Source organism: Solanum lycopersicum, chromosome 3 (assembly GCF_036512215.1).
Source record: "Solanum lycopersicum chromosome 3, SLM_r2.1".
In the NCBI taxonomy this organism is placed as follows: domain Eukaryota; kingdom Viridiplantae; phylum Streptophyta; class Magnoliopsida; order Solanales; family Solanaceae; genus Solanum; species Solanum lycopersicum.
In genome coordinates, this window is record NC_090802.1 from 30,216,443 (window position 1) to 30,240,348 (window position 23,906).

Consider the following 23,906-nt stretch of genomic DNA (forward strand, 5'->3'; position numbering starts at 1 on the left):
AGATGATTATTAAATCATTATTTCTGCATAATAAGCATGTATAATTTATTAAGAGGTTGAAAGGAATAAAATTTTAGTGAAAAATGAAAATAATAAAAATGGAAACCTACCTATTAAACGATGATGTTGATTATAAGATATTACTATTCTATATACTAAAAAATTTGAATACTGAAATAAAAAGAGAAATTTATAATAAATTATTAACATATGAGATAATAGAAATAACAACCCAAGTTTGGACTGAGTTAACCATACAAAGTATACAAGATGAGCTTTATTATGATATGTATGATTTATATGATGATTTAGATATTGGAGATTAAATATGACTGAATATTGGCTAAGGCGATATGGTAGGAATTACAGGTTAAAAAAGATTAGATGTCCAGATAAATTAAGTAGGCTTTTTAAAATATTATATAAAAAGTTATGATGAATAAAAATAAAAATACTAAAATAAAAAGAACTAAGATAGATAAAAAGATAAGAAAAATATGGAAAAAACTAAGATCTTTATATATAGAATATGAACTATCACAACTAGTCAAAACAGATAATGATAGAAAAAATCAATTGATAAACATAATTTCAAAAATAGAATATAAATATGTCTGCTATTTGAAAAAACAGTATGAACAAAGAAATCTATAAACAACAATTAATAGAAGAAATAATGGAAATAATGGTTGAAAAAGAACAAGAATTACAACATAGAAAAAGAAGATTAGAAGAAAACATATTAGCAGGAGTATGTAATAAATCAATACTAGCACAAAGAAAAGATATATTAATGTTAGAATTAGAATTAGATTGTGTTGAATATGAATTACAACATAATATAATACATAGGCTGAAAATAATCAAGTTTTGTTAATATGTAAGATTAGGAGGAGTAAACAAGTCTGTGAAAGATGCTATATTTTTCTTCATTTTTGTTGTTATTTTCCAGAATTTGGGATTATAGGAAGTAAAAATTTACAGTTGATTTCATTTCCTAATCAACTGAAATAAGTATTTGAATAACATCCCCTTTATATGCAATTTAGTCTAAACAAATGGGATATTGAGGTGTGTTATAGTGTGCTATTTTGATTTTTAGTTTATAGGTTGGGGATTAAGGGAGATGATGTGCGAAGAGTAGGGTCTTGGAACATAGGGATATTGATGAGGAAGTCCATAGACCTCTTGAAGATTCTCAAAAAGTCGAGGGTAACTTGTTTGTGATTTAATACTTTCAAATCTCACCTCCAACCCCTCACAGTCTTGTGAGCTTTTATAATATTACTGACTAGGTGTGTCGCTTTTTCTTATTGTTGTATGTTCCCCTTTATCCATGCCTAATTTGTATACAATTGACGACTACTTTGTTTTCTTCGAGTTTTCTGGAGTAGAATTAATTACTTTATTTGAATCAATTCTTATTTGAGTTCTTTTTTCTTATGAACTTATTTGGTCTATGGCCCAGCCCAACTTGGCTTTGCCTCCGGCCCACTGTGTTTCCAGTAGTTTTTTTCATACTTCAAGGATCTGGTGGGCAGAGAAGTGACTGTGGAATTGAAGAATGATTTGGCTATTTGGGGAACACTACATTCAATTGATCAATATCTCAACATTAAACTTGAAAACACGAAGATTGTTGATCAGGACAAGTACCCGCACATGGTAATTCCTCTTTATTCTTTCTCTTGTATCTTTGTCCTCCTTATTTTCTGTTGTTGATTTAATCTGAGAAAATATCATTTATTGCCATAATTTAGTTTGGAGATGCATTACATCTTGCTTCTCTTTCACCTTCTCTATTTGTGCTTGTAGATCTGTTGAAAGTCTCTTTTCGGCCATCTCCTTCTCAATTCAACAACTCTTGAATTAGTTCTTTATGCTTTTGATATGCAATAAAACAAGTGGATGTTTTCTCTTCTATAGTCAGGAGTTTTGAAACTGATAGTTTTGTTAGAAACTACTAATTTTGATTGGATATGTGAATCAAGGAGGTCAATTTGATGTGTACGATTCTGGTAACTACTGTTCACTGTCATATGGGATCCGTAGTCTATAAGGGGATGATGTTTTTCTATCAAAGCGGCTATGATTAGCTGCCTGCTTTCTCCTAGAAATGTTTAAGCTTAGTGTCCGCTCATAGTTTCAAATTGTCATGCTTCATCTCCAATTACCTTTCTTTGCTTACCATATGTTTAGTTGATGGCTTTATGAAGAACTACTTTTATCTAAGAAGAATGAGTTTATGTTGGCTACTCTATAGCACTATGGAAATCGTTACTATTTGAATTTTTTTATGCTAAAGGAAGTGGACTTTGTTGTTCGTAATAGTGCCTACTCATTTGGAGAATCGTTACATATAGTGCAAGTCAGCTACACTCTTTAGATGGCGAAAAATATACTGTTGCGGTATGTTATCATTTCATATTTGACTATTATTTTACTATTCCACAAACTTTGAGCTATTTCATATATTATAGACGTCCTTCTGGTGTAATCTGTATATTTCATGCATCTAATGAGACGAGCACATCTTCACGTATTACACTTTAGAACTGTAGTAGGCAATGCCTTCTAGATATGATAGTAGTATTTCGTATCAATGTTCAATTAGACAGATATAGAGAATAGACATCCTTAGACCCATTTCGAGGAAGTGAAATCCATAAAACAGAACGCTTTAAAATCAAAACTATAACATGTACAAGACATGACAAATATAATTTACACCTAAATATAAGAAATAAAATGTCTTCTACCAATATCATGCTTGGATGGTGAGGTTGCTATAATACACCTATAGTAGCCATGGAACTACTAACTAGAAACAACAACAGGAAATTACAGAGCCACTAGAGTTGGAAAGAGAGAATAATTTGAACAATTATTTTTGGTGTTGTTTTATTTTGGATATGCAAAATGCAATACGCAACAGTTCTGTCATATTTTTTTGGTGTTTCGTTGTTTTTATATATGAAATATCTATATCTTAATAAAAGCATTCTATAGTGAAAATTGAAGTACTTCTTAAGACATACGTCAGTAATAATGCATCTGTAACTTGAGATTGTAAGTTCGGTCGTCTACATGCTCCTAAGTTTGTAAGCAGATGCAAACATTTTCTGCATCTTGAAAATATATTGGGCCCGTGCTTGCGCATCTAGTTAATATGTATATATATATATATATGAAAACAGGTTAGCACAATTCTTGAAATATAATAATCAGAACATCGACATTATATTATGTATATATATATGGGCCGGCAAAATTGAACTATATACAATCCCTTTTCAAACTAATGAATGTTCCAACCAATCATCAGGAATATCGACAACGATATCCTCAAACATTCTATACATATCTTCCGCACTTCTAATATCATCAACTCTATCAGGAAAATCAACGTCAAGGATGTCCTCCAACATTCTAAACATATCTTCCTCACTTATAATATTATCAACTCTGTCGCCTTCTTCTACTTCCAACGTTGTCTCTCTATTCTCCATTATACTACTATTTTGAACATCGTATTCCGAAGTTGTAGCCTCACAAACCGTAACTTGATCTTATTCGGTGTGGAGTAGCCGTTATTATGATTAGGTTCAAGCAACAACATAGGATCAATAATCCCCACGGCATCTCCATCTTCTGCATCCATAACATGATGATATACGTTCTTCTTCTTGATTCGACACACTACAAAATCTTCTTTAACAATATGATTGTTTTTCTTAAAGAAATTATCCGCAACACGATATTCTATCATCAATCAGGTTTTATTTTGGCCACACACACTCGTTTCAAACCTGAAGTTTCTCTTAAATCCTACCACAGGACCCATTCCGTTCCTCCTTATAAGATCTTCTGCGGTTTGCCCTTTCCACGTCCCTTTAGCACAGGTTCGACAAAACCTTTTATCTTTCATCTTCCGCTTCCTCAAAGGAGTAATAAAGTAACGGAATTTCTCTTTACATGAATTAGCTTCAAATATCTCCCATGGTGGTTGATCTCCATATATATCCGCAAATTGAATAGGACTTTGTTTATTCAAACATAATTCGCCTTTGAAAAACCTCTTAAGATAGTTGATTAGCTCTGTATCAGTAGGATGAAAACGTATTCCCATTTGCTTCGACATTAGTTCTTGATTATGTGAATAATGAAGTCTAAACAAAGATAGTTATCTATTTATACACATCTTAATTATTATCCTAACGGTAGTTAATTTATTTCCTAAATTAACAAACTAATGTTGCTTAATTACTACTTTTCATGTTACTTTATTTCCTTAAATAATTCGGTATTAAATTTCTGCCCCAGTCTAATATTAAAATTTCCTAAAAGAAGAATATAATTTACTTACAAAGAACGGATGGAGTGAAAATTGAGTCTTCTTTTGGGGGTATTTTTGGTTGAACCAACATATAGTGGCAATTTGACCTTTTTCTATTTTGATGAGGATAGTATATTTGTTGATAAATTATAATTTTATACTGTTTTTAGGGAAAAAGCTTACTTAAATATTTATATATATTTTTCTTATTATGTTAAATTTACTGTTGTCACTTGTCATGCGTTAATGCCTTTATCGTTATTGTTTTTTTTTTTTTTTATACAAATGTTTTCATGTTACAGTTGCTTCCTCTTACAATTTTCTTATATGTATTGTTCATTCACTCGAACATTACTAGTTTTCTCGAACATTACTAGTTTTGTTATTTTATTTTGTCATTCTATTTATTATTATATGTTCGAAGAGACATTTTTCATATAAAATTTATTATATTTGTTATCCATTTTTCATAAGTTATTCATGGCTTGTAGTTTGTAGCTTGTTAATATTGTTTGGCTGATTTCTATTCCTTTTCTCTCCATGTTGATTTGTGAACTGTTTGCCGCATTGTTAGGTTTTTTTGGGTCATTTTTGGTTTTAATTAGTTTTATCAATTTGATATTAAGCTAGATATAAATATGGCCAATGAGAGAATTTCTTCGTCGGTTTGGAGGCCTCTATATTGTAAAATACGGAAATTTAGCTTAAGTTTATATATTCGTATATGTTAAAATTGATCAATGAAAATGTTGTGCGGAATTTGAGATAATACGAGAAAATATAAACGCGAAAAACAAGGCAACAGATTTACGTGGTTCACCAATAAATTGGCTACGTCCACGGGAAGAGAGGGAGCAGTTTTATTATGGAGAGGCAAAAACAGAATTACAGAATAGGGTTTGCCATAGCGTCTATATATAGTGCTAAACTACGCCCTAACAGGCTTGGGCCCAACATACAGAATTGACAGAAAATTAAGGGCCCAATACAACAACATTGTATACCGTCGGGCCGGAGGCGTCTCCGCCCCCCCGGACCCCCAGGCCAGGGGGCGCGTCGCCCCCCTGGACCCCCCGACTCGCTGACCGGGCAGCGAGACCCCCGTCCTTTCTGTTTGTAGCGGGTCCGATTCAAGGCATTCAACAGAAAAAAATCTCTCCGTCGATTTAGGAGGCCTCCACATTGTAAAAGACGAAAATTTAGTTTAAGTTTATACATTTATGTTAAAATTGACCAATGAAGAAATTACCGTCGATTTGCAAGGTCTTCCATGTTAATAAGGCTGTTTTTATTTTTAATTATTTATTTTATTTCGTTTTGTTCATATTTATTTATTACTAATACTTTATTTAGTGTGTTTACAGATTATCTTGGACTCTTTTCCCATTGAAGTTATTTCAATTGAATTCGAATTATAATGTTTTATTTATTATTGTGTATAAATAATAAAGAAATCAGTAATAGATTTTTTATATTAGATAGACATCTTTTATTTTATACCATAATTAAGAAATCATTAATAGGTTTATTAATTTTACCTTTTTTCCTTTGTTCATATTAGTTAGTCTACTAGAAAAGAATTGGATCTTCAAAGTGTGTTTAAACTTCAAGAGATCATATTAATTGTAGGGGTAAAATAGAAAAAGTTAATTAATTAATCTTAATATAGTAAGTGATTAAGTAATATACGATAAATATATTTAGTAAAATGTTCATCTAACATGAGACGGAGCAAGTATTGCATATATAGTATAGAAACTATAAGTCTAAAAAGTACAAACAAGTGATTATTGGTTGGTATTGTAATTGTTCAAATCTATCAACTACTAGTGAAATTATCGCGCGGCTATATGAATTATTTATTTGTAATGTTTATATTTAGGTCAGTATTAAATATATAAAAAAGATATCAATATATTTCTTCATTTGCATTATCATTTTCATTTTTTAAACATATAAAATAGGTATATTTCTTTTGCATTTTTTTTAGTGCAAACTATTCATATGTATATAGTTGAACAAAGTATTCATCGTGGTGGACTAAATAGAATAAAAGGTAATATGTTGAAATTAACAATATATGTATTACATTGAAAATATTTTATATATTTTAATTTCTTCTTTCTTTTGTTGGAGTATTAATTTTATATACAAACTCTTAGGGAAAAAATAAAATCTTTTATTATGTCTTTATTATTATAACAATTTTTTAAACATTAATTAATATTTATAAGAATTATGAAAAATGAAATTTACAAAAGTTATGAAATAATATTTAATATTAATAAATTTGTCCACATTTTGCGCGATGTAAGTTGCATTTTTTTAAATTTGTTACAATTTTGTTACAAAGAAAGCTCAAAATATTATATAAGAAGAAGAAGACAAGATGTATAAGATAGAGGAGAGTACTTTTCTTATTCAATTATATGTAAGTCTCATATGTGTACATTACAATAGTGAATGAACAACCCTATTTATAAAGTGAGAAATCACTCCAAAAGTCACCATATTAAGTATCATAATAAATAGATACATACTTATCCAAAAAGGTTCATGAAACCTAGTGAATATGAATAATTGTTTATGTACTAACTTTATGGACTATCCACCTATTCGGTCATGTCAAAGCACAAAAGTCTTTAATTCAGTAAACTTCTGATTTACGATAGAGTGTGCTTCAATCGTACTTATTTTTGCATAATACAGGTCAGAAGATAAAGTTGATATTTTCTCCAACACATATTTCTGGTCTGAGACAATCTTGATAATACCAAGGTAATTCAACATTCATTTCATTTATCGTCTCATCATGATATCAATTTCGGTGAATATCTTTAAAACTTAACAGGTTTCTTGGGGATTTAGAAGAGAACAAAGCATCTTCTATGAGAAGTTTTGTCCCCTTAGGCAGAAATATAGTAGCTCTTCTGGAGCCTTCTATTAAGTTTGAATTATCAGAAAAATTGTAGTAACATTTGCTTTTGTTCTAAGCAAGTAGGAGAAGTATTTCTCATCTTTGAATATGGTGTGCGTTGTTCCACTGGTAATTATACAAATATCTTCATGATTGATCATTGAGGTATCCATATACTCTTCAACATAAAAGATATAAAAGAAATAAACATTATAATATTATTACTAAACAAAAACATTACACAACCTTTTAGTTATTTACAAGTCTAGAAAAACATATCATACTAGTTCATATAAACTACGAAAATGAAATATATTTAAATTATCACAGATCCCATCACCTATTAGGTGATCTATCTTACCTTCGGGATTCTCAAAGAAATTCGCTACATCTAGATGCATGGGTTTAACAGTATCTTCCGTGATAAAGTTGGATTCTGCGTTATTTTTCACCTCATTCAGGGAAGCTTGATATAGCTCAACCAGGTGCCTTGGCGTACGACAGGTACATGACCAATGTCCTTTTCCTCCACATCGGTAACATTTGTTGTCTGATTTTTTCTTCTGCACTATGTCATATTTTTCATTCTTCTTTTTACACTGCTGATTTTGAAGGTTATTATTTAGTGCAAGACGATCATGTCACGACCCAAATCCGGGCCGCGACTGGCACCCACACTTACCCTCCTATGTGAGCGAACCAACCAATCTAAACCTTAACATTTCAATGTAATAGCAACAGAAAGTAATGCGGAAGACTTAAACTCATTAATAAAAACCAATTCAATAACTATCAATATTCAACATCTATTATTCCCAAAACCTGGAAGTCATCATCACAAGAACATCTACTTTAAACTACTAATTCTAAGAGTTTCTAAAGCTAAAAATACATAAGAAGCTAGTCCATGCCGGAGGTTCAAGGCATCAAGACATGAAGGAGAAAATCCAGTCCAAGCTAGAAGCGTTAGCTCACCCTGAAGATCCGGTGTGACGAAGACTGGCTTGAGTTATTGTTGAGTCGAAGATGACGGCATGTTTGCTGCACTCCACAAATAACAAGAAGAAAACAATAAAAGTAGGAGTCAGTACAAAGCACGGGTACTGAGTAGATATCATCGGCCAACTCAAAATAGGAAACAGTATATATCAAGTAATATCATAAAAACAACTATGATACTCAATCATGTAGCAACAACAAGCACTATATCACTAGCAATTACCGTCAAGTTCACACATGAGGACTCAAGCCCCAATACCATACTCATTTGGGAATCATGTTCGTTAGATTGAGTATATTAACATCTTTCAAGATTCATTATCTTTATTTCTCTTGTGTCGGTACGTGACACTCCGCTCCCTCATATTCATTATTCCTCTTGTGTCGGTACGTGACACTCCGATCCTCTAAATCTACGTGTCGGTTCGTGACACCCGATCCCCTAAATCTACGTGTCGATTCGTGACACCCGATCCCCTAATTCTACGTGTCGGTTCGTGACACCCGATCCCCTAATTCTACGTGTCGGTTCGTGACACCCGATCCCCTAATTCTACGTGTCGGTTCGTGACACCCGATCCACTAATATCATTCTGTAAATCATCAAGCCTTCTCTATACCAAGGCATCCTCAATCCCATTACTTTAATTCATCAAGCCTTCTTCTATACCAAGGCATCATCATTAATAATGTATATTAAGGTTTCTTTTCAAGATTTGGGATTCAATATTTTCATCATGCTTATCTTATCACAATCACATAATCATATTCATGCAATCATACAATTAAGCATATAGCAGGGTTTACAATATTATCAATACATATAATTCTCTATTAAGAGTTTACTACGAATATCGTAAGGGAAACCATAACCTACCTCCACCGAAGAATTGGAATCAACAAGCAATCTCCCAAGCTTTGATATTCTTCTTCCTCGTTCGACTCTCTCTCTCAATCGATCAATCTATCTCCCTCTTTTCTTTTCTCTTTTCTTATTCAAAACCCTCTTTCTTTTACCCTAATTAATATATAACTAAGTGTAAAAGATGACAATAATACCCCACTAATTAACCCAAAATTACCTCTTTTATCCCTCAAGAATTTTGAGTTATTAATGTAAACCCACGAAATCTATAATTAAGGAAAGAATAGTCCAAAACGTCCCTTAAAACGTGTAAAGAAATCCGATTCTAACTGGGATTGCGTAACCTGTGACGGGCCGTCGTGACTGCGACGGTCCGTCACTCAGGTCGTCGTGAGGTCCAGGACTTTATTTTCACCAAGGACACTGTGACGGTCCGTCACACCTGTGACGGTCGGTCACACCTGTGACGGTCCGTCCTGCAAGTCCGTTACGAAGTTCAGAGAGTCGATTTTCAGTACCCAATTTCAGAATTCCTAAGTATATTGAAACGAGACATCTGTTACGGACCGTCGTGCCTGTGACGGTCCGTCGTGGGTTCCGTTGTTTCAGCCAATTTTCCAGAAATAAAATCTGCTGCTCAAAACGACTAAACAGGTCGTTACAGATCATCATGATTGAAATTTCTTCCTCGACCACAACCACGGCCACGACTGGGGCCACAACCTTTTTCACGCCTAGATTGGTAAAAACTTACTGTATTTACTTCAGGAAATGACATAGAACCAGTAGGTCGACTTTCATGGTTTTTCATCAGTAAGTATTTATGTTGTTCAACAACAAGGAGATGTGAAATTAATTCGGAATGCTTTTTAAATTCTATTTCTTGGTATTGCTGCTGCAGAAGCATACTCGAGGCAGGGAAAGTGGAAAACGTTTTTTCCAACATATCATGGTTAGTGATATTTTCTCCACATAATTTTAATTGTGAGATAATTTTAAACATGGAAGAGTTATACTCACTGATAGCTTTAAAATCTAGAAGCCTTAAGTGGATCTAGTCATAACGTGTCTATGGAAGGACGACCAACTTCAGGTGGTCATATCTATCTTTTAAATTGTTCCACAACACCAGAGGATCCTTAACAGTGAGATATTGCATTTTCAAACCCTCATCAAGGTGATGACGGAGAAATATCATCGCTTTAGCACGGTTTTGATTCGATACTTGATTATTTTCTTGGATGGTGTCTTGTAGACCCATCGCATCAAGATGAATTTCTGCATCGAGTACCCATGATAGATAGTTTTTTCCCGATATGTCTAGAGCAAGAAATTCAAGTTTAGAAAGATTAGACATTATTTAAGAAAAAGATATTTATACCTCCGAGGCTTTTAAAGTCTTGACTTGAACTAGCAGAGACTCGTGCTGATAACATGTTATAAAGAAAACTCAGAATATTATATAAGAAGAAGAAGACAAGAAGTATAAGATAGAGGAGAGTACTTTTCTTATTCAAGTATATGTAAGTCTCGTATGTATATATTACAATAGTGAATAAACAACCCTATTTGTAGTGTGAGAAATCACTCCAAAAGTCACCATATTAAATATCATAATAAATAGATACATTCTTATCCAAAAAAGTTCATGAAACCTAGTGAATATGAATGGTTGTTCATGTACTAACTTTACGGACTATCTACTTATTCAATGGATTTATAACAAATTTACAATTATAGTTTATTTAAAAAAAACACTTAAAATGTTATGTTATGAACTATATTGAAAAATGCTCCTACTTGATTTGATTTGAACTCAACTAAAATTATGTTCAATAAACTTTTAATATGTTGGCTTTCATATTAAATGTGGCTTGCAATGATATTTAAATTTAATTTAGTAGAATGGACAAAAAAATTATAGGTATTTTAGATACGTAGAAAATCTTAAAAATATATTTTTAAACTTTTATTATTTTATTCAAACCCCAAAATTATGTTTCAGAAATCAGTTTCTCCAATTATTACGACAAGACCAATAGGTTCTCTCTGAAACAAAAAAAAATGAAGATGAAGAAATCAACTAATTTATACACAAAGAATTCTTATATTAAAGAAAACTCTCTTGTTAAAGAGAAGAAGAAAGCTTTATCGGAACTTCAAAAATTATAGAAAGTGTGAGAAACTTTGAGAATATTCTTTAAGATTTTATTTTTTATTCATATATAATTTGTTTTGAGATGTTATATATATATATATATATATATATATATATATATATATATATATATATATATATATATATATATATTTTGCATATGTTACTTGTTTTGGGAGCATTCAGAAATCGTACAAGGAGAAATTTTGTTTGTGAATAATAATAATAATAATAATAATAATAATATGATATAACTTGACATAATTATTGATTAAATTGAAACAGGACATTTGCCATAGGACTATTAAAATTTGTTACATTTGAAGTAACACTATAACTATATATAAGCTTGTGATAGAAAAACATATCTCGATAAAAGTTTGATATATCGCTAATAATTGATATTCTTCAAGTTTGATCTTAACGAATTCATTTCGCAAATAAGATCATATATATGTCGCTCTCTCCCATTTTCTAACAAATAAAAATCAGGCATGAAAACATTGCATACAAAGTTACTAATTATGGAGACAATACCACTAATGATAAAACTTAAAAATATATATAAAGAAAACAAAAAATGAAAAAAAAATAAACTTCTTCAAAATAAAAAAGCTTCTACAGGAAAAAGCAAAATAAAAAAAAAAAAAGAATTGAAAAGAAAGTTATGAATGAAAAAGGCAGAATGCGTGCATTATAGTTGGCAAAATCATTTGTAATGAAAAGATTAATAATGTATAATGGAGTAATTATAATTGAATGACTGTTAAATATTTTCCTTAATTGAGTTTTATTATAAAAAGAGTTAATTAGCTTTAAGAGAATGTCGCTACTTGTGTTTATTACGTTTTAATAATAATAATAATAATAATAATAATAATAATAATGCTTCATTTTTATCCCATATATCATCTTAATTTGCAAGTAGATTCGCCACCATATTTTGCTCCATATGTTATACTCTTCCTCATATACAATCAATTGAATTAAAAATAATAAAATATCATCTACTTATTAAAAAATAATTATATTAAAAGAAACAAAAAAATTTAAATTATATGTAACATATTTTGAATATTATTTTTCAATAGTACTAACAATACTACATAATAATCATTTCGTGAAATCTAACAAATATTATCATCAAACTATATTATATTTGAAAAATTAGCCATTAGAAAGAATAATTACATACTTATAACACATCTTAAGAATTATAAAGATATTTTTTAAAATTATACTTGTTTGATCAATGATAATACAAACATAAAAAAATATTTAAACAACTTGTCCAATAATATAGAAATTAAAAGAAAGACTTGAGAATGAAATATATCTTACCGTTGTGTACTTTCTTTTATTGCTACATGTTATTTAAATCACAAACAGATATGATGAAGAAGAGAAATAATAATTTAGTATTTGAATCTTCATGAAAGTAAATATGAATTTATTTATAAAAAATTGAGGAACTGGAAAAATAAGGGCTTGGGAATGAAATATTTATTAACTTCATTTATTTTATTTTTTGGTTACATGTTAGTTTCACTCACAAACCAAATATATAGATAAAATAGAGGAAATGAAAAAATAAAGACTTGAGGAGAAATATTTCTTACCTTCATGTACTTTCTTTATCGGTACAAACCAAACCAATATGAAAGGATAATTTTAAATGTGAATCTTCATGAAACTAATATGAATTTATAGGCAAAATAGAGTAATACCGTAAGACATCATAAATTTACATATTTAAGTTTGGAGGTTATAGACATAAAATTATGAAAATTATTTAAAAGTAAAAATTAAAGAGGGGTGAGTTATTGGTAATAACTCCTTGTTAATAAATTTTAAAAAATAAAGAGAAAAATACTTAAAATACTTAAAATAATAATTATCATTTCATGATTAGAAGTGAGACAAACAAATAAAAAAATGTGGAGAGTTTTTGTTGTAAATTTTCTTTCATTAATATAATATTTATTTGTAATACAGTAAAATGAGCCCATATTTTGGTAATCCGCTCATATTTTATGGGTTGGGTGAGTGACCTTTTATATTGGTAAAATATAGGTTGATACCAATATTCAACCCATAAACATATGGGTAAATATGGATTAGCCGAATGAGTTAAGTTTTTAACTTTTATTCACTCAAAATTCATGATATTACCAAATATATTGTAACTTCTCTTCATTTATATGTTGTTCTATAAAAACTAATTATTTTTGTTTATAATTGAAAATGTGAAGTCTATGGTCCTAAAAAATATCGATTTTAAGTGTACATTTCTTTTGTTAATCATAATTATATTTTTTATTTGTTTAATTTTATATTTGGATAGTAAATAACAGTATGTACTAGTATTGACATTGTTTAAAATACATTACACATGTTTTAGGAGTGTGCTTGGTATGAAGGAAACATTTTCATCCCCCCCCCCCCCAAAAAAAAATAAATAAATAAATAAATAAATAAAATATAAATTTAAGTTTATTTTAAAATAAGTTGTATAGATGTATATATATGATAGTAAATCATATCATTAAGTCTAAAATCAATACTTTCAAATATTATTAACATTGTAAATTTTTAAAATTATTCATTAAAATAATTGCAACAAGTTGTACTCCCCCAGTCTAAATTTATATGAGTTAATTTGACTTGACACGAAATTTAAGAAAGAAAGAAAGACTTTGAAACTTGATATGAATTAAGTCATAGATAATTATGTGGCTAGAATCATTTCAGTAAGGATAAATGAGTATTTTAAAGTTAAATTATTATTAATTATAAAAATATGGCATACTTTTTGAAACTAACTTTAAAATAAGTAAGTCATATAATTTAGGATAGATGAAATATATATTTGTGTGATACTAAATCAACTTTGTTTTTGATGATCTGGTGTGGAGCTAAAAACTCTAAAGAAACTCTTCATTTACTGAAAATTATTAAAAAATAACTCCTAATGAAATAAATGCTAATTTATTTAAATGACTCCACTATCCGATATAACGGCCATGATATAATTGTCTTTCAAAAAAAAAAAACATGGACATGACATAAGCATAAGAGTAGACACAAAGAATTGAAGTAAGGAAATAGATTAATTGGCCATTTTATCCAATAAAATTGTTGTAATTTTCTTATATAATAACAAAAACATAAGAAGAGTTTGGGATCGTCCGTGGAACCCACACAAGCTGCTTAAAGTGAAATGCTTAGGTAGTGTGGACATTTCTCCACGGTCCGTAATACCTTAAAACTGCGACAGCATAACATGACTTCATTTAAACATGCATAACATTTTATTGTGGACTTAAATTGATGCAAATTTGGTGGCATTGAAAAAATGATTCATAGACATTTAATTGATAGGTTATGAACCACCTAACTCTTCATATTCTAGGATATTTTATCATTCGAAGTTGACCCAAGTAAAATGTTATATCGAAATTCAATTAGTAAGAAAGCTTTCAACTCAACTTAGTGCTAGCGGATCCTTGTGACCTTAATTCATCTACTAATCTATTCCCACACAAAAGAATTGACTTTAACACCTATGGATGATTAAGAATCACCCCGTACAACCCTATACATATATGAAGAATGATTCAGGTCTTAGCTTAGAAATTTTAAAGATATTACAATATCTCTCCCTTAGTATTAAAGAGAAATGATCTACTTTTACTATCTTTGTGACTTTTGAACTTCCCCATTAACATAGATATCTAGTTTATGTAACACCTCATACTTTGAGAAAAGGATAAAAAGGACAAAAGGACAAGTCGACGGAACCCAAAATGGACATTGACCCTTCACGGCACCCTACATGGGCCGTTTAGGGTTCCACAACCTATTAAGGAAATCATGAACCACAATCCAGGGCTTCCTGGGCAGTATTCCCGAAGACAACGCCACTTGTAATAAAAAGAGTTAATTAGTTGTTGTTGTTGCTGCTATTGTTGTTGTTGTTGCTGCTGCTGCTGATGATGATGTTGTTGTTGTTGTTGTCGTCGTCATATTAATACTCCCCCTATGCGTTTGGTACTTAAGCTTTCTTGTTTTACTTTGTCTAAGCCTAATTAATTAGGCAAAAACTACCTAACACATTCATTCTCCTAAAATCATCAGACTTAGAAATAAAAGAAGAGAATCAGACGATAGTTTTCTCTCTAAAACAAGCAATGTTTTCCTTCAAGTTCAACCTCGAGATTCAAAGGATTTCTTTGTAGTTTTCTCCACTAGATATGTGAGTATTCATTAAGAGTTTTTTTCTCCCCAATGCCCAAAACGTAAGACTCCTTTTTTGATTATTATGATTTTATGAAACTAGGGTTCTTGCTCAACAATGTAGATTCTCTACAAAATTGATTCTTGTGATTACTACTCGATTTAATACTTATTTAAATGAGTTTGCATGAATTCTCATGGAGATTTGAAAGGAAAAGAACTTAGCTAGTAATTGTAGTATTTTCACATGAATTAGCTCTTCTCTATGAATTTTGCTCAAGTTATTCGCATTAAGTTTTAGATAAAATTTAGTCAGTTTTTTCTCTACCGCTTTTCTAAACAATTATTTTTAGAGAGTTTATTTCTGTCTCATGAATTCAGGACCACAATTTAAATTGAACTACTAGTATTTAGTTTAAATTGAGCTACTAGTATTTAGTTTGGGAGTATGAACAACGCAACTCAAAGATCTCAATGAAAATATAAAAACTCAATAATTAGGAATATAATTTTTAAAAGAACCATGAACTCAATAACTCAAATCAACTTATCTCAAGAATGTTCAAATACAGGGGTAGAATTCAAGATTTCTCTTTTACTGATTTGAAAGAAGATGTAAGGCGTGAGATAGAACTATTGCAACACTATGATAACCTTACATACCTGGAAGGAAGAATACTGAAAAATTTGATTAAAAGCCTTGAAACCCTAGCGTGAAGATAAATGACCACGAAAACCTTTCTTGAGATTCTTGAATTAGTTTCTTGAGATCTCTATGGTCAAGAGAATTATAATTTTCATCAGTAATTCATAATTGGATGGAGGAATTTGAGTAGAAAAGAATGGAATTCTTGGAGAAAGACTTATTTTGAAGAAGAATATTGAAAAAAATTGAAAGAATCTTGAATGGAGTCTTCTACTTTGACTTTTCATTAAGGATTTGCCCTAGGGTTTTAGAGAGAAGAAAATGATGAATTAAAAGATAAAAATCTGATTGTATTGAGTCTTTTATTAGTCAGGAAATTCATTTAGGATTTTCTTTGAGGTAAAAAGACAATCGATGCTTTTTATGTTATTTCGTCGTCTAATTCGTAACAACACTGTATCAGGTTACTAAAACAGTCATAACTTTTTACTCAAAAGTTGGATTAATGTGAAATTGGTGACATCGGAAAAAGATGCAAATACCTTTAATATGATATGTTATGGGCTACAAAACTTGATCTCGGGCATATTTATGCGCTTAATAACCATTTTTTCTCATATATATAGCTATGTATGAGACCAATTTTGTTATCGAAATTATGATTTGAGAGTCTTTTGTTGTATGTTTCAGGGTGAAAATCAAAGAAGAACGAGCCAAAATAGGGCACCTAGATAGAGGTAAAAAAATAGAAGACAAAGTTGCGGAGGAAAAGGGCCAAGAATTTAGAGAATACACTAAGAGGGTGCATCTCCGCGTTGCGGATCTGAAACTCGTATGCAAAAAAGAAACTCCACTTAACAATGGAGTGCTCGTTGGGATCTTGTCGCGGAGAGATTTTAGATTTGGACACCAAAAATTGGCCACATGTTTTATTTTAGACTATAAATAGTTTAAGTATGTTCTTTTTATGATTATCAAGTTCCAAAAAGACGGGATTACATTATTTTGGGCGATTTGGCTAACACCTTCTTGGGTTTTTTCTTTGGTAAACCCTTGTATGATTCTTAAGATTTATTTGGTGAACTGTGCTTCCATTCTTGTTTAAGTATTTTAATGAATGATCAACATTAAAATAAACTCATTGCCCGCTCTTGAACTCGAAAGATGAATAGTGGGATAGACCAAAGAATATGAGTAGCGTGTTCATTTTAGGATAAAGTCTAGAATGTTTTTTTTATATAGGATAGTATTATACTTATATACCACGCTTGGTTAATATGCAAGATGAAGGCTTAATGATCCACCATTGGTTCATGTCTATCTCCGCTTAACGATAAAGTTAGGTTGTCGATGGAGGTAGGCGATTAGAGGTCGGGAGATTATGATCGTAAAATGAACCTTGCCAATCAGCATTGAGGTGAACCCAAAATGCTAGGATAAATTAATATTTTAACAGAAATTGATCTAAGCTACAACTCTGGAATACTTCCCAAATTATGAAATTCTCTTGTTTGAAACCATTTGATTATAGTAATTTTGTGAGTTTGTCTAGTTAGTAGCTATAAAAAAACTTCTAAAATTGTTGTCACCTGAGTAAATTTAGTTAGACATAAGAACATCGTTATTTGTTGATTTCAAGTCCTTTGGGTTCGATAATCTGACTCGAAAGAGTCGATGCACTAGTTAAGTGACCACGTGCACTTGCATGTGCTTTTTGTCGCAAGTAACTCTTTATATTCTAAGAGATATGGTTGTTTGAAGTTGGCCCAAGTAGAATCTTACATCAAAACTTAATCGATAAGGAGACTTCAAGAACACTTATCAAGAACTCATAGAGAAATTAAATTGCTTGATTTATATGGATAGATTTGCTATAAAAAAAATCATGACTGGCGTGTGGGTGAGAAAACCCAACACTATGGAAGCTTAGGTACCACAAAGAACTAGGTTCTTGGCAAAATCTTGAATTTCATGAACGAACACTTGAAACTTTGAAATTTCGATCCTCTCGAATATTCTCTCTAAAACCCTAAACACTTTGGGGATGAATGAAAATGATTCTAATCTGTTTAGACTCCTAAAACCTTATTAAAAACGTTTAAATTTGATTTGGTAAGAAAAAGACTAAAATACTTTTCATTATTTTGGGCAACTTACCTTATTTGGACAAACAAATTTCAAATAGTCGTATATCGCTCATACGAGCTCGAAAATTAGCAAACTCGATGGTGTTTGAAAGAGGATAACAAGACCTTTCATTTGATATCTGATGGGTATACTAACTCATCTTGTGCTAAATTTGTGGTCATTTGTAGTTGACCTCAAACTTAAAACAACTAAGGAATGACTTGAATGAATTCTCTTTAGTTCTTTTTGGAACTCAAGGTTCTATATCTAGTAACCTTAACACTTAAGAAATTTTTATTTCTTGGTAAAAACTTACTCAAAATGAAGGATGGTTCAACTCTTACCTCAAAATATTTTTCCAGGTTGTTACACATGGCTATCATACTTGGTACATATTTTATACAAACACATACTCTTGTCTACATCTCCTCAAATATAGGGTCTGATTGGCATGGTTCTCAGTTTCGTGGCTAGAGGTTGATTTGAGAGATTTTGAGCCTTGGTAAGTCCTCATTCTTCGAGGATGGATTTTCATTATTACTTTCTGTTTTGGAAATGATGTATGTGCTAGGTCAAATTTCATTTTATTGTACTAGATGACTAATGAGACAAGTGTTTTAGACTTCCGCTTTACTTATATAAAACTTTTGGACTTGAAATGTACTTCATTTTTTTAATTCTATTTCTTATGTTATGAATGCTAAGTGGCTTGTATGGAACCTCTCGGGGTCCTATACGCCATGTCACGACTACGGTGTACCTTGGGTCGTGCCAAAACATTCTCATGGGAAGCCAACACAAATAATCCCCCACATGGATAAAACACCATAAATAATCCCTAACACAAAACAAACTTATAAACTCTCTTTTTCCAATATTTCAATCTGATGCTACTATTTCACCCCATAGTCTACTTTATAAGTATGTTAACTACCCACTTAGTCTGAAAGAAATATAAGTCAAAACTACTTTGAAGGCCAAATTTTAGTTGAATTTTCTTACTGGTGTTAATCCCACATCTACGGCCTCAAAACAACTCCCAACTATCATGAATGATAGTTGCACATCAAAAGGGTTCCAACATTACCCCTATTATTAAGGTTTAAATTCGGGACCAAAATCACCTAAAATCTCATTGAAATCGAAAAAGGAATAAACATGAATTTAATTAAAAATCATAACGCTTAAGTAAAAAGGAGTTTGTGGGTGATAAACCATTAAAATTGAGTAATAATCGAGTCTCAAATCAAATGAATACTGAAGTGTATTTAAAATGTTACAAAACACTTTCTAAAAAAATATTGTCGCAATGTATTTCACTTGTTTAGGACAAAAATATACATTTAATGCATTGGGTAATGCCCAAGTCAACAACTCATTTGAGATTTTAAAAGTTTACTTTACACTTATATGTGCATTGAAATACAACGGTATCTGAGTCAACCTAGACAATAAGTTGAAATGGAAGATAAATCCTTGACAATGAACAATAATAACTTGATAACCCGATTAAACTCTAAATTTAGGTAAGGTAAGTTAGCCTATACTAATTTAAACTACGACAACTTTGATCAGATTAACAATAATACCATCTTTGATCACCACATGACCCTAATGGACATGGACTCAAGCCAAAAATCACACATGGAGAACTTATCATGCAAATTCTCCCTCGATCTCTGAAGCACGATTCTCAAATTGTGACTAGAAGGGTATTTTTAGAATTATTTGTAAAATTACTATTTACCCCTCTGATAGTTGCCCTGAGTCAATTCTGATCACTTTGTGAAGTTTATTTTGAAATTTTATTTAAAAATTTAATTTTTGGAAGTTTTGAGTTTTGAACGGTCTAACGTGTTTAAAAGTGGTTTTTGGTATCAATAAGATTTTTGAGTCTTGTCAATTGATGTTTATGCCTAACTTGATCTAAGTGTGAGTTCATCTTTTGTGACTACTTATGTAGCCATGAGGTTTGACGCCCCCAAATAATTTCTTGAGCCCTTTAGTGTTTGCACACATGTTGGTGAGTCTGTTCTAGCAAAAAGTGTCTATCATAATTGTACCATCTTTCTCTATCAAAAAGACACCATCGCTAACTTACGTGACGGATTTTGATGTTATTCTAAGTATGAACTGCTTGATGCTTGTTATGCCTCATTCAATTGTAAAACTCGAGTAGTCAAGTTTCAATTTTCTAATGAGCTAGTTTTAGAGTGGATAAGTAGTTCAATAGTGCCTTCGGGTCATCTATTTCATACCTTAAGGCCAGAAAGTTAGTTTTTACGGGGGTGCATTTATCACATAGTCTGAGTTAATAACTCTAGGAGAAACTGTCTATTCAGTTTGTTCCAGTTCGGATTGAGTTGCCAGAGGTCTTTCTAGAAGATCTTTCTGAAGTCCCGCTGAGAGAAATAGACTTCAAAATAGATATTCTTCCTAATACTCAACATATTTCTATTCCACCATATTAAATGTCTCCAACTGAGATAAAAGAAGTATAAAAAGCAATTGAAATATCTCTTTGATATGGGTTTCACCGACCAAGTGTCTCACCTTGGAAGGATCCTGTCTTATTTGTGAAAAAGAAGGAATATTCCTTAGGATGTGTATCTACTACCGTAGTTGAACAAGGTCACCATAAAGTAAAACCACCATCTTTCGAGAATTGATGAACTTCTCGACCGACGTCAGGGCTCCACTTGCTTCTTAAAGAAAGACTTCAGATCTGGCTATCATGAGTTAAAAGTGAGAGAGAAAGTGACTTGCTAAAGACAACATTCAAGTGCCGCTATGGTCATTATGAGTTTTTTGTATGTACTTTGGTTTTACTAATGTTGTTGTAGCATTCATGGAGCTCACAAATAGATTATTTAAGACGTATATTGATATGTATGTAACTGTATTTATCAAAGACATCCTGATGTACTCAAGGAATGAGGAAGATCATGTCAATAATCTAAAAATAGTCTTCTAAACTCTCAAAGATTGAGATTTATATGCCAAGTTTTGAAGTGTGAGTTATGATTGAATCTGTGGCGTTCTTAAGCTACATCGTGTCTGGTGAAGGAATTCTGGACGACACTCAGAAGATTGAGGTAGGATAGAATTGTCCCTGACCTACATCATCAACTGATATTAGAAGTTTCTTGGGGTTGGCTGGTTACTATAAAAGGTTCATCGAGGGGTTTTCCTCTGTTTCCTGCCCATTGACTTATTTGACTCAGACAAAAACTAAATATCAGTGGTCTGAAGCTTCTGAGTAAAGTTTTAGTAATTTACAACTCGATTAACTATATCTATAGTGTTGACCCTACCAGAGGGTACATAGACTTTTTCATCTATTGTGATGCATCCATGGTGGGTCTTAGTTTTGTGTTGATGTACAATACTTAATTTATAGCCTATGCCAAGGTAACTTATGATTCACGAGAGGAACTACCTAACTAATGATCACGATTTGATAGTGGTAGTTTTTTCTCTCAAGATATGGCATCACTATCTTTACGCCATTCATGTGGATGTGTTCACCGACCACAAAAATCTCTAGGTTTTTTGTTAGAAACAACTTAATCTTAGACAAAGCAGGTGGATAGAGTTGCTCAAGGATTATCACATGGTTATCCGCTATAACCCAGGTATGGAAAGATGGTGAAATTAAGTTTTTCATATCAAATCGGACGACAAACACATTTTTGACCCAAAAAGCTCCACATAGTTGTCACATGTGGTACTATGAGGCCCATGACTTTCTTGATCACCTCATTCAACTTAATTTATGGATAAAGTTTCTCCGAGCGTAGCTTATATTATGATAGAGGTCTCTCGAGCCACCTATTATACCAATGTTCTAGTGGGTACGTTTTTATACTCGTGTTATATTTTCTAAAAAGCTATTTTGCATCTTTTAAAATGACATAATGATTCCAAACCAGACTCCATGATTGAACTTCCTGTCAAAAAAACAACTTGGCTTGTTTCTTTCCTATGAAAGACTAGAACTACGGTCACAAATCAATGAATAAGCCTAAACCTAGACATTGGAATCCTAGCTAATGAGCTTACTTTTAAAAAGGTACTATTCGTTCCTTTTCCTTTGTCGATTTCCTATTTAGCACTTTGAATTTCTTTGTTGCTTCCCCCTAGCACTGAGGCCATAGGGCTTTTTAGTAAATAAGTTTTCTCATGTTTTCTTTATGATTTGAACAAAATATCCATGAGAGTACTGCTCATGTTGAGTAAGAGAAAAAGAATTGGCTAAGGAAGTTCATAAACTTGCACATTTTAGAGTTTGTTTGTTAGATTCCAGTGATGGTAGAGTTATTGTGATAAAAGAGGCTGAATCTTCATTAGTGTCAAAAGTGAAGGAGAAGCAAGACAAAGATCCCATATTACTTGAATTAAAGGCAAATGTTCATAAGGAGATGGTGATGAATTTTCAATAAGGGGGAGATGGTGTATTGAGATGTCAAGATAAATCATGTGTACCAAAGCCAATGAGCTCCAAGAGAGGATCATGGAAAAAGATCGTAGATATTGGTTCCTTACGGGTTCTACAAAGATGTACCATGACTTGAGAGAAATATATTGGTGGAATAGTATGAAGAGGAATATTGCATACTTTGTTGCTAAGTGACCAAATTGCCATTAAGTCAAGGTTGAACACCAAAGACCATGTGGGTGGCTCAGAATACAGCCCTTCCATATTGGAAGTGAGAGATAATTAATATAGATTTCAATACTATCTTACTACGATCTCGAAGGTAACATAATTCGGTTTGGGTGATTGTAGACCAAATGACTAAATCAACCCATTTCTTACCGATGAATACTACTAATTCACAGAGAAGATTATGTGAGTTTATACATCTGTGAGATAGTCCGACTTCATGGAGTCCCATTTTCCATCATTTTAGATAAGGGTACATAATTCATCACTTAGCTTTGGAAGTTATTTTTAAAAGGTTTGGGTTCAAAGGTAAACCTTTGTACTACTTTTCATCCTCAGACACATGGTCAAGTGGAGCACACTATTTAGACCTTTGAAGATATATTTAGAGCATGTGTGTTAATTTCAGAGGGAATTGAGATTACCATTTTTATCTTATAGAGTTTACATAAAATAACAATTGTTAATCCTGTATTCAAATGGATTCTTATGAGTCTCTTTACGGGCAGAGATGTAGATCTCATAGTGGTCGTTTTGAAGTTGGTGAAGCTAAATTAATAGAATGTGAAAACAATCAAAGAGAGTTTGAAAATGGCGCAAAGCCATCAACAATCCTACGAAGATGTTAGGAGAAGCGATTTAGAGTTTGAGGTTGATGATCGGATCTATTTGAAGGTTACACCCATGAAGGATGTTATGAAGTTTAGTGAGAAATGGAAATACAGACCGTGATATGTTGGTCCTTATAGGATATCAAATAAGATTGGTAATATAGCTTATCAGTTGGAGTAACTACCAGAGTTAGCACTAGTCCATCCAGTATTTCACATTTCTAAGCTAAATAAGTGTTTGAGTGATCCTTCACTTATTGTGCCTATCGAGAATATTGATATCAAGGATAAACTATCTTACAAGGAGATTCCCATCCAGATTCTTGATTGTAATGTTCGCAAGTT

The 23,906-nt window shown here is 31.6% G+C and overlaps 2 long non-coding RNA genes across 4 annotated transcripts; both read left to right on the forward strand.

Moving 5' to 3' along the window:
* Nucleotides 1–1,071: 1,071 nt before the first annotated feature.
* Nucleotides 1,072–5,868, forward strand: LOC104646294 (uncharacterized). Of its 3 annotated transcripts, XR_002027319.3 has the most exons (4): nucleotides 1,151–1,295; nucleotides 1,469–1,665; nucleotides 2,306–2,409; nucleotides 5,701–5,868. It is a non-coding gene; the product is annotated as an uncharacterized lncRNA (long non-coding RNA). The 3 variants fall into 3 exon arrangements; XR_011219968.1 differs by lacking the exon at nucleotides 5,701–5,868 and having other exon boundaries at nucleotides 1,072–1,212; nucleotides 2,306–2,542; XR_011219967.1 differs by lacking the exon at nucleotides 5,701–5,868 and having other exon boundaries at nucleotides 1,138–1,295; nucleotides 2,306–2,542.
* A 1,750-nt stretch (nucleotides 5,869–7,618) lies between these two features.
* On the forward strand, nucleotides 7,619–16,982 carry LOC138347210 (uncharacterized). Its single transcript, XR_011219969.1, has 3 exons — nucleotides 7,619–7,757; nucleotides 10,019–10,069; nucleotides 16,848–16,982. It is a non-coding gene; the product is annotated as an uncharacterized lncRNA (long non-coding RNA).
* The last annotated feature ends 6,924 nt before the right edge of the window (nucleotides 16,983–23,906 follow it).